At 48.0% G+C, this 15,046-nt stretch overlaps 1 long non-coding RNA gene across 1 annotated transcript in view; it reads left to right on the forward strand.

The window, feature by feature from the left end:
- Nucleotides 1-15,046, forward strand: part of LOC138521290 (uncharacterized) — a 390,640-nt gene that overhangs the window by 353,029 nt on the left and 22,565 nt on the right. The gene's annotated exons all lie outside the window — the stretch shown is intronic.

Consider the following 15,046-nt stretch of genomic DNA (forward strand, 5'->3'; position numbering starts at 1 on the left):
CCAATGGGGCACTCCAGAGGTGGACCTCTTTGGAACTTTGGCCAACAGGAAACTCCCTCTTTATTCGTCCATGGACGGGCTCGGAGCATTCTCCCTGCTAGACGCCCTCAAGATTTCGTGGGACCACATGAAGGCTTACACTTTGCCTCCATTACCACTGATTCATTGGTCACTCTGCAAGCTCAGGGCTGCATCCAACTGCACTCTCCTGTTCATAGCTCCTTAGTGGCCAGCCAGATTCTGTTTTTTCAGAACTTCAGCATTTGTCGGTTCTGTCCCCAATCAGATTGCCCCTGATACCCGATCTTCTTCACCAGAGCGATCACCAGTTGTGGCACCCGTCCTCTCAATTATTCAGCTTGGCAGACTGGTGCCGGAGTTCAAATCCTTAGCGCAGTTCAGTCTGTCTAAAGACAATATGCGCATTATCCAGGAAGCCAGGAAACCTTCTACGAGGGCCCAGTGTAGGAGCAAATGGCTCGCTTTTGGCACTGGTGCTTAGCTAAGCAGCTCGATCCCACGCATGCTATCCTCGACACTGTACTATCCTTTGTGTCTCATTTGGCTGCTTCTGGCATTCATGTCCTCCCACGTAGGACTTATTTATCCGCTATTGCGGCCTACCTGTCCACGGACAGCTGTTTCTTTTCATTGACCAACCCAGTCAACAAAACGCATTCTGAGGGGCTCCTTCACCTCTTCCCGCGGGTTTGGACTCCTCACCCCAAATGGGATCTAAATGTGGTCCTCACTGCGTTATGTCAGAAACCGTTCGAACCCATGGCAACTACTGATTTTAAGTTCCTTTCCTGGAAAGTCACTTTTTTGATCGCAATTACATTGTCAAGACGAGTGAGTGAGCTTCAAGCTCTCTCTGTGGAACACCTGTTTCTCACTTTCCGCAAGGACAAGATTGTGCTACCTACTCATCCTTCGTTCCTGCCTAAGGTGGTTACTGACTTTCATTTGAATCAATCAATCTCCTTGCCAGTATGTATTCCTAATCCTTTGGATGCTGAGAGAGTCTTGCATAACTTGGATGTTAGACGAGCCTTAAAATGTTACCTCGATAGAACGAGTGAATTCACAGGCTTCTCACAGCTCTTTGGTACATTTGGAGATCCGAAGGGGAAACCAGCTTCCAAGGCAACCATCTCCCGTTGGATTGCCTCATGTATTTCAGAGGCCTATATTGTTCAGGGCCTTCAACCACCAAAGGGCATCCACGCACATTTAGTCCGTGGCAAAGCGACTGCTGTTGCCTTTCAAAAGTATGTCGATTGGGAGTCCATCACCAAGGCGGCTACATGGGCCTCCCCATCTGCTTTCTGTAAGCATTACTGTTTGGACCTGAGCTCCAGGGCTGATGCCCAATTTGGCCAGGCTGTACTTAAAATCCTATTCCAGTAAAGGGATTTTCCATCCACCCGTACTACCTATAGTTGTGCTTGGGAATCTTCCACAAGTATGGAGGTAAGGGGACGGGACGTAGGAGTATAACAAAGTTACTCACTGTAGTGACTACCTTACTCCTAGTCCATTGTCCCCTTTCCTCCATATGGCTGCCCGCTGTCCCCGGTAAAAAGTATCCTCTATTATTGCTTAAATGGTCTCAGACCTGGCGAATGAAAGGACTGAAGGGCGATGCAGAGCTCAGGAGGGCGGGACTACGGCCACGTACGGTGGCCCTGTGTACAAATAAAAGAAGGACAACAATTCAATTTTTGATGATTTTTTATTACTATCAGCAGGGAGTAATCGAGCCTGTTCCCACTGGCAGGCCTAGCCGGGTTAGAGCCTGGGCACCTTCTGCACCTATGGCTAAAGTGGGAGGAGGATACTTTCCGATACCTGGGGGTAAACATATACCACACACCAAAGAAAGAACATGAAGCAAACGCGTTGAAAGCGCTACTTGGGGTCGAAAAATCAATTGCATTCTGGCGGAAACGCCCACCGTCCGTGATGGGCCGGGTGGCACTCCTTAAGATGGTGGTGTTACCACACCTACTGTATCAATTTGTAAACGTACCCTATGAGATCCCTAGAGTTTTTTTTCTCGCAAAATAGACTCAACAGTGCAGGGGTTTATTTGGGGAGCGAAAAGCTGCCGAATTTCACTAAGCTTGCTGCACAGAGACTACAAGGATGGGGGGATCAGGGCACAACACTTTGAGGCGTACTACTTAGCTGGACAGCTGCAGTTCATCTCGGATTGGCTGGCAGATGAGGAGTCGCTAGATACAAGGCAACTCAGGTAGGGGGTCCAGCCGTACCGAGTGGGCTTGGAAAACTGCTGGGGCTGGTCATGCTGGCACAAACGTGGCACAGAATGTGGAAATTAGTGGGGCAACAGGACCCATACTCTGAGAATATACCCCTAGTCGCGGTCTGTAGCAGGACGGGAGAGGAGGCCCAAATTATTAGACAACACTAGGAACCATGCAGGAAAATCATGCTGGGGTACCTGATCCAGGACACGGTATAACAGAGTCTGCCTGACTTAACAGAGCAGTAGGGCATCACAAGAGGGCAGTTCCTCACATACCACAGGGTGACTACGTTGGTAGTGAGCAGGTGGCTGGCAGCGAAGACAGGAATAGTGGGAGATGCTATGCTGGATACGATGTATGACTTGGTGGATGGCGGCCACTTTATCTCCAGGCTCCACTAAATAATACTGGACGCAGTGAATAAACCACTGCTACGGGTAAGGGCCAAGTGGGAAAGAGACATTGGGCGCACCTTTACAGATGGCGAGTGGGTTAGAGTAAAGCTATACACGAGGAAAGTGTTGAAAAATGCCAGACTTAAGCTAACACAGCTAGAGGTTATGCACAGAGCATAAATGACACTGCACACCATCTCACATTTCCCCAGAGCAGGGACACAGACATGCCCGAGGTGCAAGACTGATAAGGCAGACATACTGCACATGTTCTGGCAGTTCCCGGTGGTTAACACATTTTGGCACAGCATAACACACAGAGTCTGCCCGGCGGGAATATGCATGCATGAATGGCCACCAGAAGCAGGCATGCTGGGACTGTTAAAGTGCATGCGCACAGTAACCCACATAGATAAGATGAAAGACCTTATTTCCATCCTGGCCAAATGTTGGATCGCCATGGCATGGAAAACAGCAGAGGGACCTTGTGTGGAGGCATGGTGGGAAGATCTGAAAAAAATGGGCGGAGGCAGAGACAGTAGTATTGGACAGAGCAATACGTAGGCGGCATCAGGAGGTCATTGACAATATAACTGCGTGGAACGCACTGGTACAAAAGATGTTTGCGCGTTCAGATAACCTACCCGCATGAAGCATAAGCAGCAGCAGACTGAACAAACACAAAGAGGGTGAAGGCCGAAGCAGAATCAACCAGAGGGAGGGAGTAGAGGTGTAATGGGTGAACGGGTGGGTGGAGGGTAGGTGATCCATGCACAGTTAGCAATTTGTTTTTCTGTTGTGGCTGGGCAGGAGTGGGTACAGTACTGCAGAGAGCTTGCCGGTCTGGAAGAGGAGGACTGTCCCGAAAAAGCGCTGAGACAAACAATGAGGACTTGGTATGAACTGATAAATGGGACAGAGCAGTAATATGTATAAATGACAGTGGTTCTCCAGGCCATGCTGAGCAGACTGTCGTTTGGTTGTAATGTTGGAATGCTAATAAAAAAGGTTAAAAAAAATAGTTCCTTCGGCTGTGCCGGGATCTGAACACCAACGTAACCCAAAGTATCCTTCTTCCACGCAAATGGACAGCAGAGGCGGAGTGCTCCAATGTCCTCTTCGATCAAGCCCACCCCCATAGCCCCGATTTATGATAGTTAACTGCAAATCTGGCATTGAATCCAATTCTATCAGCGATTGCTGTAAAGAGGATTGAAAATTTGTGAGGGTTAGCATCACGTCGTCTGCATATAACAGGTTATACATATTTTGGGCCACCGACAATCCCTCAATCACCGGGTTGTCCATGATGCGTTTAGAAAACGGTTCCATTATTAAAGCAAAAAAAGCGGATTTACTTTGATTCAACCTTCGAGATGTCCTGGGGGAGTGATAGTTGGCCAGGACCATTTGCTGAAAAATAGGCCCGAAACAAAATGCCTCCAGGGTCAGCTCTATAAAGGCCCAGGCAACCTTATCAAAGGCTTTAGTGGCGTCCAACGCTAGGAGAGCCATATTACACCAATCCATCGTTGCTAGTTCCACCAAGTTTAAGGCCCGGCGGATATTGTCCCCTGTGTTTCTGCTCATAATTAAACTGGTCTGATCTGCATCAATTATTTTGGGTAGAATCGCTGCCAGCTTATTGGCCAGAATTTTGCAGTAGATGTTTGCATCAATGTTTAACAACGAGACTGGCCTGAAGGAGGAACAGTCACTGGGGTCTTAACTAGGCTTTGAGAGGAGAATAGTGAAGGACTCTTTCATGGATTCCGTCACTTATCCAGAATGATGGAAAGAATTGAACAGCTTGGTGAGTGGTTTCAGCAGCTGTACCCAGAAGGTTTTATAAAAATGCAGCGTGAAGCAGTCAGGGCCAAGAGCTCTCGCTTTTAGGGATTTTATTACTGCATCAACCTCTTCTATTGCAATGGGCAGGTCCAGGGCCTCCCTATCCCTGTCTGTAAGGTGGGGGGAGGGCAGCTTCTGCTATGTATTGCCTTTCCTCCGCTAAGGATCGGCACATGGCTGACATAGTTTCCCATATGTGAGATTCCGCTAGGTGTAACTTGGCATCCTCTGTGTATTGCACTATCCCCTCCGAGGATCCATAAGCACCGGTACCTGTTTCGCTGCTTTGTTTTTGCGAGCTACCTGACTAGGAACCTAACCGCTGTATTCCATTTGGCATAGTACCCCTGTTTTGTTGACACTAGGGCTTGGGCTGTTTCTTATGGCGAGATGCACTTCTATGTTGTTAATGGGCAATTTGGAGCGCTCTGTGCAATCTCAACGCCCATTCCTGCTTGTGTTTGCGTTCTGCGACTTTGCTCTCCAATTGGCTTTCAATTCCTAAATGCCACTTATGATAGGCTGCCACATGGGCTGTTCTCCTGATGACTGTCTTCATTGCGTCCCAGACCGAGGGGGTCACATGTGAAAAATACAAATAGCCCTGTTCCCCCTTGCGAATCAACCTCCAAATATCTCCCACCCCAAGCGCTTTGAACAGGTGTAGTATTCCAAGCACAATCTTGAAGTCTCTTGGTGTGTGTGATTTATCCACATTATGGTCCAGTGCCCCATTAAAGTTCCCACCTATGACTAATTGCCCTTCTATAAAGGGGACCAGCTCGGATACCAGGTCCTGCAGAAATGTCTCCTTATTCTCGTTCAGGGCATATACTGATATGAGAGTGTAGAGTTGTCCATATAACATACCCTTTACCCCCACATACCTGCCTTCCAGGCCTTGCTGAGTTTCTAGTTCAATAAAAGGGACGCCTCTTGCTAGGAGGATGCCCCCCATGCTCCTCTTCTACGAGCCACTGGATGCCGTATATTGCTTCAGAAAGATCCTGCTCTGCATTCTGGCAATGTCCTAAGGGGCCCAGTGGGGTTCTAGAAGAAATGCAGCAGAACTGTCCAAGTCCGCCAGTCTCTGAAGGATAGATTTGCGCTTGAGTGGCATGTTCAGACCCTTTACATTGAGCATCACAATGCTCAGATTTTGGTGAGGTAGGGCTCTCAGAGGTGAATCCAGCTCAACATCCAGGCGAGCGGTGGGTGTCAAGTGCTATCAAACTCGCATTTCTCCATGCGTCCTTGATGCAAATGGGTTTTAACAACTAAAAACCAAAACTGAACCACTGCAAACAGTGCATTAACGAAATTGGGCAGTTTGTCCCAGTGGCCAATGAGCGACTCGAGTCTCATGGTCCGGCTAAAGCCATGCAGAGCCTGCGTTTATCTCTTGAGATTGCCCAGGATTGGTCAGTCTGCGAGCTCCCTCTAAATAGTGTCTGACTGAGGAGTGGATTTTCTCATCTTGCAGGATGGTGGACAGTAGCCTAACGGCTCTCCGCTTCTGTAGTGTGGCAACAGCTATGTCCTGATATATTTGGAGGGCGGACTCTTGGAAGATTATTTAATTCTGTGCTCGGGCAGCCACCATATTGTCCTGCTTGGTTGTATAAAAGTGCACTTGTGTGATCACATCTGCGGGCGGTCAGGGACAACCCTTCGTCTTCCCTGCAGTCTGCAAGTCCAACAACAATGTGTCTTTGTCATGATGTGGTAGGAGCATCTGAAAGACTTTGCTGACATATTCGCCCAGGGCTTGGTCTGGGATTGTAGATGGGACTCCCTTGATACAAATGTTATTTCTCCTCACCAGGTCCTCCATGGCCTCACTCTCCCCTTCTAGTGACAGTACTCGACATTGTAGGTCTGTGATCGTCTTTGTCTGTTCCGATGTCTGATTCTTAACCTCCCCAAGGCTCTGTTCTGCTTCCATAACTCAGCCGTCTAGGCGATCCATGTTCGCTGAGAGCTCCACCATCCATCTCCTGAACTCTGTTTTGATATCTAACATGAAAGACTGCAAGTCTTTCTTTGTCGCCAACTGCCCAGAGGGCCATTTCCCTTTCTTCTGGGGTTTTAACAGGGTGGCTATGTCCGTGCTTTTGGTCGCTTTCTGTTGTTTGGACATCTTTAGTGCTTGGGTGTCACTGGGTGTGCTGTGCTGCAGGCGGAATTATCAGGACCCACTATCGGTCACCCTGCCACTTGCTACTATGGGCACTAGCGAACGCGCTCTCTTCTGCCCCCGGGGGGTCAGACACTCCCAGGCCTCTCCGATGACTTGGGGCGTTGCCAGCCCCGGATCCGAGCCCTCCCTCACAGAGCAGGGTGTATTGGTCACAGCTGAAAAAATGTGGTGCAGAAAACTTCCTGCGCACAAGAATTTGCTTCACAACCTTTTAAGCCTCATTGGGGCCGGCTGTTTTTTTTTGTTGTAATTTAAACTTTATTTTTATTTAGCACGTTTACAACATACTCCATTTGCCAGTGTATTGCATCTTAATCTTACACAAGTGAGGGGGGGGGGTCCTTCTTCCCGCCCCACCCCTGCAGTATTGATGTTAAGTCACAGTCCAGTGTGCTCATAGAGCCTGTACGTTAAATCTCTAACGAGAAACTGTAGAAAAATCAAAATTCAAATCATACCAAAATCAATGTACTGAATGGGAAATAACAGCTTGTCTTACTGCAGTTGCTTATCATTCTAGACTAGCGAAAATGATATTATCTCCTGTGGTTTATGATGAACATTAGGGTTATTGTGTGCACTAACATAAGCAATCAGTGGGGCCCAATCTGCCAGATATTGTGGCATTCACCCCTGCATTGCCCCATCGATTTTACCCATGGCAGCTATGTACCATATCCGTGCCCACCTCTCCTTGATGTCTTGCTCGCTTTGACTTTTCCAATGCTTTGCTACTGCCAATCTAGCCGCCACTAATAGTTGGGTGACCAGACGTGACTTCTTGCACCCCAGTTTGTAGTGACCCTGAGAATCCTCATTGCCCAGTAACATCACCAAAGGGTCAAGCTCAAGTTCGAATCCACAGATTTCCTTGATTTGTGCAGTTAACTTCTCCCAAAACCTCTGTACTTGGGGACATTCCCACCACGTGTGAATGAACGAGCCCGGGGAATTCCCCCACATCACCAGCACTGGGGGGGTAGCTGCAGATTCATTTTATGCAACTGCTTGTGGGTCAGATACCACCTGCACAATATTTTTTGAGTTGAACCGCCTGAGACGCCTTACCCACCTTCATCCAGATGTTATACCACGCAAGGTCATCAATGGGCCTGCCCACATCCTCCTCCCACTTTGCCATATATCCATGCCATATATCCTTGCAGGGCTTTAAACCGCCTGGAATTTAATACTTTATAAATGGTCACCAGTTTTGCTGATGGGTGTCCCCTATGAATAGATCTTCAAAAGTGGTCGTATTCCGCTTCCCTTGAGTTGCTACATTGGCTTGTGACGTCCAGTGCCACAGCTGGATATAGCCATATCTATTTGTGTCTCCAAGTTGGAAGGCGTGTTTACACTGGTCGAACGTGAGGGAGAGATTATCCTGGAACAGTTGTCCCAGTCTATAAATCCCTCCTTCAGACCATCGGGGAGTGATACCCTACCCAAGCCCAGGGGAACTCGCTATTGCCCCAAATCCCTGTCAAGGGGGAGGGAAAAGTGGTAGTAGCATACCGTCAGACGGCTTTGTCCCAGTATTCGAATGTAATGTTTGTTGTTGGGAGTCCTTGCCCACTCAATTTTCTAATTCTAGGAGAGAGCCAACACCAGTGATGTATTGGGGATCCCAGCTCTTCTTGCTCAATTGTGACTCAGTGCTTTGGATTAGTCCCAGCTGCTTCACTCTGTGGAACAGGGGCAATTTGTGATGCAAAGATAGCTTCCTATGGCCGGTACTGCCAGTCCCTGCTATACTCGCTGTCATAATTGTGCACCTAGCAACCCTTGGACGCTTCTTGGACCAAATAAACTTAAGGATTTGTGCCTGCAATTCTTTCACGGCCTTTTTGGGAATCCAGATTGGGAGAGCCTGGAATGCGTACAAGAATCTCAGCAGTAGGGTCATTTTTACTGCTGTTATTCTGCCCAGCATCGAGATCTCGGAAGTTCCCCACCTTGCCAGGTCCTGTTTGTCTCTCGCTAACTGTGAGGGGATGTTTGCTGCATATAGGTTGGTAGGTTTTGCCATTAGCTGGACCCCTAGGTACTTCATCGAATGTGAGGCTCAAGTGAACTGAAAGCTTTTAACCGGTCCACTGTTTCTTGTAATTCTGTGATGCTCAGGATCGTGGATTTTCAATAGTTAATCTTGAAGCTGGACAGACCCCGGAACCTATTTTTAGGCAGAAACCTGTGCAGTTCCCTTTGGGAACACTGCAAAAGATTTAGGACTACAGGTGTTAGCAGTAAACCCACTTGGTAGCAGTCTGTACCACCCAGATTTACCTGGTAGCTGTGGCTGAGCAGTCAGACTTCCCTCAAGAAGAGTTAGGCAGTATGCAAAGTATACACAACAGGCACTCAGACACAATAGCACAAGCAAACACTGACCAGAGCTTTGGTATCAAAGTATATAATTATTTATTTAAAAACACACTGTTTGAAACACTCCAGCACTCTTATTGTAAAACACTCTAAACACAGTTACTATTATGATATATACAACCCTTATTCCTTATCAGACAAGTCTTAGTTAACACCACTTATTTCCAGACAGCGGTGAGCGCTTAACTATAGATGGCACTCCAATAAGTTCATGAAAAATGGAGGGAAAAAGACAGAATATGTGAAGATACACCACTCTAAGATTTGGGAACACTTTTAGCAAGGCAGAAGAGCAAAAGTCACTGGGGAGCCAAAGTCCATAGGCTAGGCCCACTCTTAGAGAGAGCAGAGCACAAATGCGCCCAAGATCACACAGTTACACTAGGCTTTGAAAGTCTTGCAGAGAGTTCAAAAGAGTTTAGAGAGGCTCACAAAAGTTTAGCCAGGGTGTCCCAAGCTAACACAGGTTCGAAAGCCGGGGGCTAAATCTACCCCGTACAGTTGGTGGCAGGGGAAGCCAGGCGGAACACGGTACCTTAAGTGGGAAGGATCCTCCAGCGGTGGCAGTTGTTTCTGGCAGCGGGTGCAAGTCTCGGCGTCGTCCAGAGGAAGAGAAGATCTCAACTTGGAGGAAAGATGAAGGTCGTTGCACTGCCAGGGAAGAAACCAGCCGCAGAGTTTTCCGGTTAAAGGTATTAAAACGTGGTATTTGGTAAAACGTGGTATTCCGGTTGCTGGGGTGCTTGGCACAGGCAATGCGGCCACGAGATGCGTTCGGAAGGCGAAAAGACGGTGAAACTGGTTATCCCCACCAGTCAAAGGAAGAAGACTCTCCGGCGGGAGATCACTGTCGTTGGGAAAAGTGGTGAGACGGTCCAGCAGGGCTCCACCGGTGGTGTCGTCGTGGCAGGTCGGCTCAGCTTCTCCCTCGTCGGATTCTTAGGTCCTGTGGCGACTTCTGAAGATCAAGTCCCCAAAGCCCTGCTTTTATGCAGAAAACCCCCATTCACTCAGCCTAACTGTCACTCAAACATGCTAAGTGGTGAGCCGGCCGGCTCACCACTTGTGCCAATCAGGACGGAGTGCGACTTGAGTTGCCTAGGCAACTCAGTCCAGGGTGCCTAAATCCCCCTCCACCCCTCCTAAGTACCCCAGACAGAGTGGCACCACTTTGGAGGGCTTCTGTGGAGAAGCCCGCCAAAAAAGTGGAACAAAGGGCTCGACTTGGGTTGGAGTCACAGAAGAGAACACAAACGCCATTTTAGAACCGAGTTTTTGGCAAAAAATACCAACCGGAGAATTAATAATAATTAAATAAACCGGCGGTATGTTCGAGGCTATCGTAATTAAATAAATAAAGATAGTAGCCTCGAACAATGGGAAAATCCCATAGAGAAATATTCGCGGTTGAATATAAAAAGTAGTATCCACTGCCACCAGCCAAAACTCGATCAGGGGGGACGGAGATGTGCCCCCTCGACTAACAGACCCCGGGGCAATCGAATTGCCCCGGCCAGTACGTCCACAATATGATGGTTTGTACTGGTTCTGTTCAGAATTCAAGACTAGTAAAGTCAATGGTGACTTTACATGCCCTGGGAGACAGTAGTCAGTCCCAGGGTATGGAGTCTATACTGGGGGGTCACTATGACACCCCTGTGTTACTGCACTTAGGGTGCTGTGTAACACACATCACAAAAACACATGAAGCCCTATGGAGTAAAAGACCCCATAGCCCATTAAACACATCTAGAGTCAAAGGAACACACTCAAATCATGTCCAAGAGTGAGGGTAAAAGAGTCTCACTGTTGGCAGGAGAAAAAAATAAACCCCAAAAATCCAGCAAAGCTGCTGGGGGACTCACTAGGTTAGGAAATTCAGCCTAAACAGAGAATTCTCCCTAACACTCGCCCCCCCCAGACTAAGGGACAGGAAGATTTAATCCACTCCTGGATGAACCTCATACCTCTAGTCGATGACATACATCCTAGAGAGTCCATCAGCATTTTGATGGTGACACCCTGACCTGTGCTCAATGGTGAAATCAAACCCTTGCAGGCAGATTGATCATCTCAATAGTTTGGGATTTTCTCCCTTCATTTGCATTAACCATCTCAAGGGTTGGTGGTCAGTCTGAATGACAAAAGTAGAACCATACAAGTATGGCCTAAACTTCTTCAGTGCCCACATAATAGCAAAGCATTCTCTTTCGATTGTTGCCCACCTTGTCTCAGGATCCTTCAGCTTACGGCTGATCAAGCAAATGGGGTGCTCCCTACCCTTCTCATCCAGTTGGCTTAGAACTGCACCTATACCTACATTGGAAGCATCAGTTTGTACAATGAAAGTTTGTTGGTAGTCAGGAGCTCCCAGTACTGGAGCTTGGCAAAGAGCTTTCTTCAGTTTTTCAAAGGCCTGATTGCACTCCTCATTCCATTTGACCTTTTTAGGGAATTTTGGAGAGGAGATTACATTCAGTGGAGAAGCTATGGTCCCATAGTTCTCAATGAAATTCCTGTAATACCCAGTGAGGCCTAGGAAGGCTCTCACCTGGGTTTGAGTAGTAGGTGTTGTCCAATTTTGCACAGCTTCAATTTTGCTGAGCAAAGGCCTTAATTCTCCACCTCCTACCTCATGCCCAAGGTAGACCACTTTACTTGGACCAATCTGGCATTTACTTGCCTTGATTGTCAAATTGGCCTGCTCAAGAGCCTGCAAAACATGCCCTAGGTGGTTCACATGTTCCTCCCAGGAGTGGCTGAAGACTGCAATGTCATCCAAGTATGCCATGCAGAAGTCCTCCATCCCAGCTAGAACTTGATTCACCATCCTTTGGAATGTAGCAGGTGCATTTTTTAATCCAAAAGGCATGACCTTAAACTGGTACAATCCAAGTGGGGTTGAAAATGCAGTTTTCTCCTTGGCGTGGTCTGTCAAGACTATTTGCCAATAGCCCGACGTAAGGTCAAATGTGCTGAGGTACTTGGCGGCACCAAGTTTATCCACCAACTCATCTGTCCTTGGCAAAGGGTGGGCATCAGTCTTAGTGACTGCATTTAGAGCTCTATAGTCCACACAGAATTTCAAGCCATTGGATCCTGCCTTTGGTACTAACACAACTGGGCTAGACCATGGACTAGTAGAGGGCTCTATTACCCCGAGATCAAGCATCTTCTTGACCTCCCCTTTGATATGGGTTCTTACATTTTCTGACATTCTGTATCCTCTGCTTTTGACTGGCAGACAGTCACCAGTGGGAATCTCATGCTGTCCCCAAGGGGTCAAGCCTGGTGAAAGTGAGAACAGGGAGGCAAACTGATTTAACATGGATTTGCACTCCTCTTGTTGCTCAGGTGTCAGATCTGAAGAGAGATTGACTCCTTCAATTTTCTCATCTAAAGGTACACCTCTGAGGAGATCAGGGAGAGATTCACTCTCTTCTTCCTCTGCTGCTGAAGCTAGAAGCAAGGCTCCTACTTCAGGTCTGGAGACGTACGCTTTCAGTCGGTTGGTGTGGAAGACTCTAGGAGCTTCCCTGGGTCTGCCCAGATCCACCAGATAGTTGACCTCCCCAAGTTTTCTCACATCTTTGAAGGGTCCCATCCATTTGTCTTGCAAGGCCCTCTGCCTTGTTGAGAGCATAACGAGAACTAGCTGGTCTTGAGTGAACTCAACCATGTTAGCCTTTTGATCATGCCAATGCTTGACCAAAGCTTGTCCAGCTTTCAGGTTATCACTAGCTTCTGCCATCATGTGTGACATTCTCCTCCGGAGATCTATCACATAGTCAGTCACTCTGACTGGCTTGAGGGGAGGAGCACCTTCCCATCCCTCCTTAATCAGGGCCAATGGACCTCTGACTGGATGGCCATAGAGAAGTTCAAAGGGAGAATAGCCTACTCCCTTCTGAGCGACTTCTCTATAAGCAAAGAGAAGGCATGGCAGTAGAAGGTCCCACTTTCTTTTCAGGGGTTCCGCTAAAGCACCTATCATGCTCTTCATGGTTCTGTTTAACCTTTCTACCAATCCATTTGTCTGGGGGTGGTATGCGGTTGAGAACTTGTAAGTAACTCCACAGGTTTTCCACATGGTTTTCATGTAGTGGGACATAAAGTTTGACCCCCTGTTGGATATTACTTCCTTAGGAAACCCAACCCTGGTAAAAATACCGAGGAGGGCCTTAGCCACAGCCGGAGCTGTAACAGTCCTCATAGGAATTGCCTCAGGGTACCTAGTAGCATGGTCTACTACAACAAGGATAAACCTGTTGCCTGAGGAGGTTGGGGGATCAAGGGGACCAACAATGTCAATCCCTACCCTCTCAAATGGGACTCCCACAACGGGGAGAGGCACTAAAGGTGCCACATTCCTGGAGCCAACCTTACCAGAAGTTTGGCAGGTATGGCAGCTCTTGCAAAACCTATCTACTTCAGCCCCCATTTTTGGCCAATAGAAGTAGAGTGAGAGCCTTTCCTTGGTCTTCTTGAAACTCAAATGACCAGCCAAAGGAATCTCGTGGGCTAATTGCAAGAACTGTTGTCTGTTTTCTTGAGGTACTACAAGGCGCTTGTAGTCTCCAGGTTCAGACTCAGTTGGTTCACTGTAGAAAAGGCCATCTTCCCAGTGTAACCTGTACTTCCCAGGCTCTTGCCCATCAGCCTGAGAAGCTGCCTGGTGGCGGAGACCCACCAGAGTTGGACATTCTCTTTGTCCCTTACGAAAAGCTGCCCTGCTGGGCCCACCTTCTGCCAGTAAAGACTGCAGCTCAGGATGGTCCTCAGGGTCCAGATCTCCAATAAATTATTGGCCTCCTACTAGCTCTTCTTCAGAGTCTAGTTCAACCACACAGGGTTGTACCTTCCTCTCAGCCTCAGCTGGAGGTGGAGTTACAGGTGTAACTGTGGACAACCGAGGGGAAGTCCTGGTTGGAAGCACTGGAGTGTTGCTGCTGGCTTTTTTCTAGGAGTCTTGGGTTGCCCCTTTGCTCCTGATCTGGTAGTTACTGCAGTAAGTTGCTCCAGTGGGAGAGGAGTGATCTCTGTCATCATCTCCTGAGATAAACCTCGCAGGGTTTTCTCTCTTGCAGGTTTTGTGAGCTCCTGTAACCTTTTACTAGGAGGTCTTGGGGTATGTGACACAACTCCAAGAGCTTTCAGGTCACTACCCAACAGAACCCTACCTGGTACTTCACATTGTATACTGACAGGTATCTTTACAGCCATATAATTACACTGGATGAGAACTGGTAACTGGGGACACATCTGCACAGGCCCTCCAGCTAACTTGGTGAGGCATTTGGGTGCCTTAGCAACATCCTCTGCCTTGAAAAATTATTCATCCACCACCGTTATGCTGGCCCCAGTGTCCCTAATGGCAGGAGTCTCCTGACCATTCACCTGGACACTGTCTTTATAATACTCTTTAGTATTATCTGGGATAGAATTATACACATCTAAATTCTGTTGTTCCCACAACCCCAGAGAGACTAAAGAAACACTGGCTGAGACACCAATGGGTTCATCAGCCAGCAGTAGAAAGTTTCCTCTTGCCATTGGGACTTCCTCTTCTGGAGCGAAGGCTAAGGAGGCAAGCTGGATCCCTGGAAGTTTACCTTTGCATCTGGGATCTCCTTTCACATGGTCAGTGGCCTTACAAACATAGCATGAGCCAAAGGCTCGCTGGAATGGAGGCTTGTTCTGACCTCCTTCTGGTTTTGCACCAGAAGGTACACTAGCCTGAGTTGGTTTCCCTTGTGGCTTACCCTTATGGTTTTGTTTGGGGCCCTCTTTGGAATTTGCAGTATTAGAATTCTCTTTGGAGTCCTTTTTAGGCTGTTTCCCCTCATCCTTCTTCTGAGTTACCCCAGAATCCTTGTGAGTGGCCCGGTTGGCAACCCACAAGTCAGCAGCCTTAGCCAGCTTACTGGAATCTAATTCCT

Source organism: Ambystoma mexicanum, chromosome 13, assembly GCF_040938575.1.
Source record: "Ambystoma mexicanum isolate Mex_15411 chromosome 13, UKY_AmexF1_1, whole genome shotgun sequence".
Lineage (NCBI taxonomy): Eukaryota > Metazoa > Chordata > Amphibia > Caudata > Ambystomatidae > Ambystoma > Ambystoma mexicanum.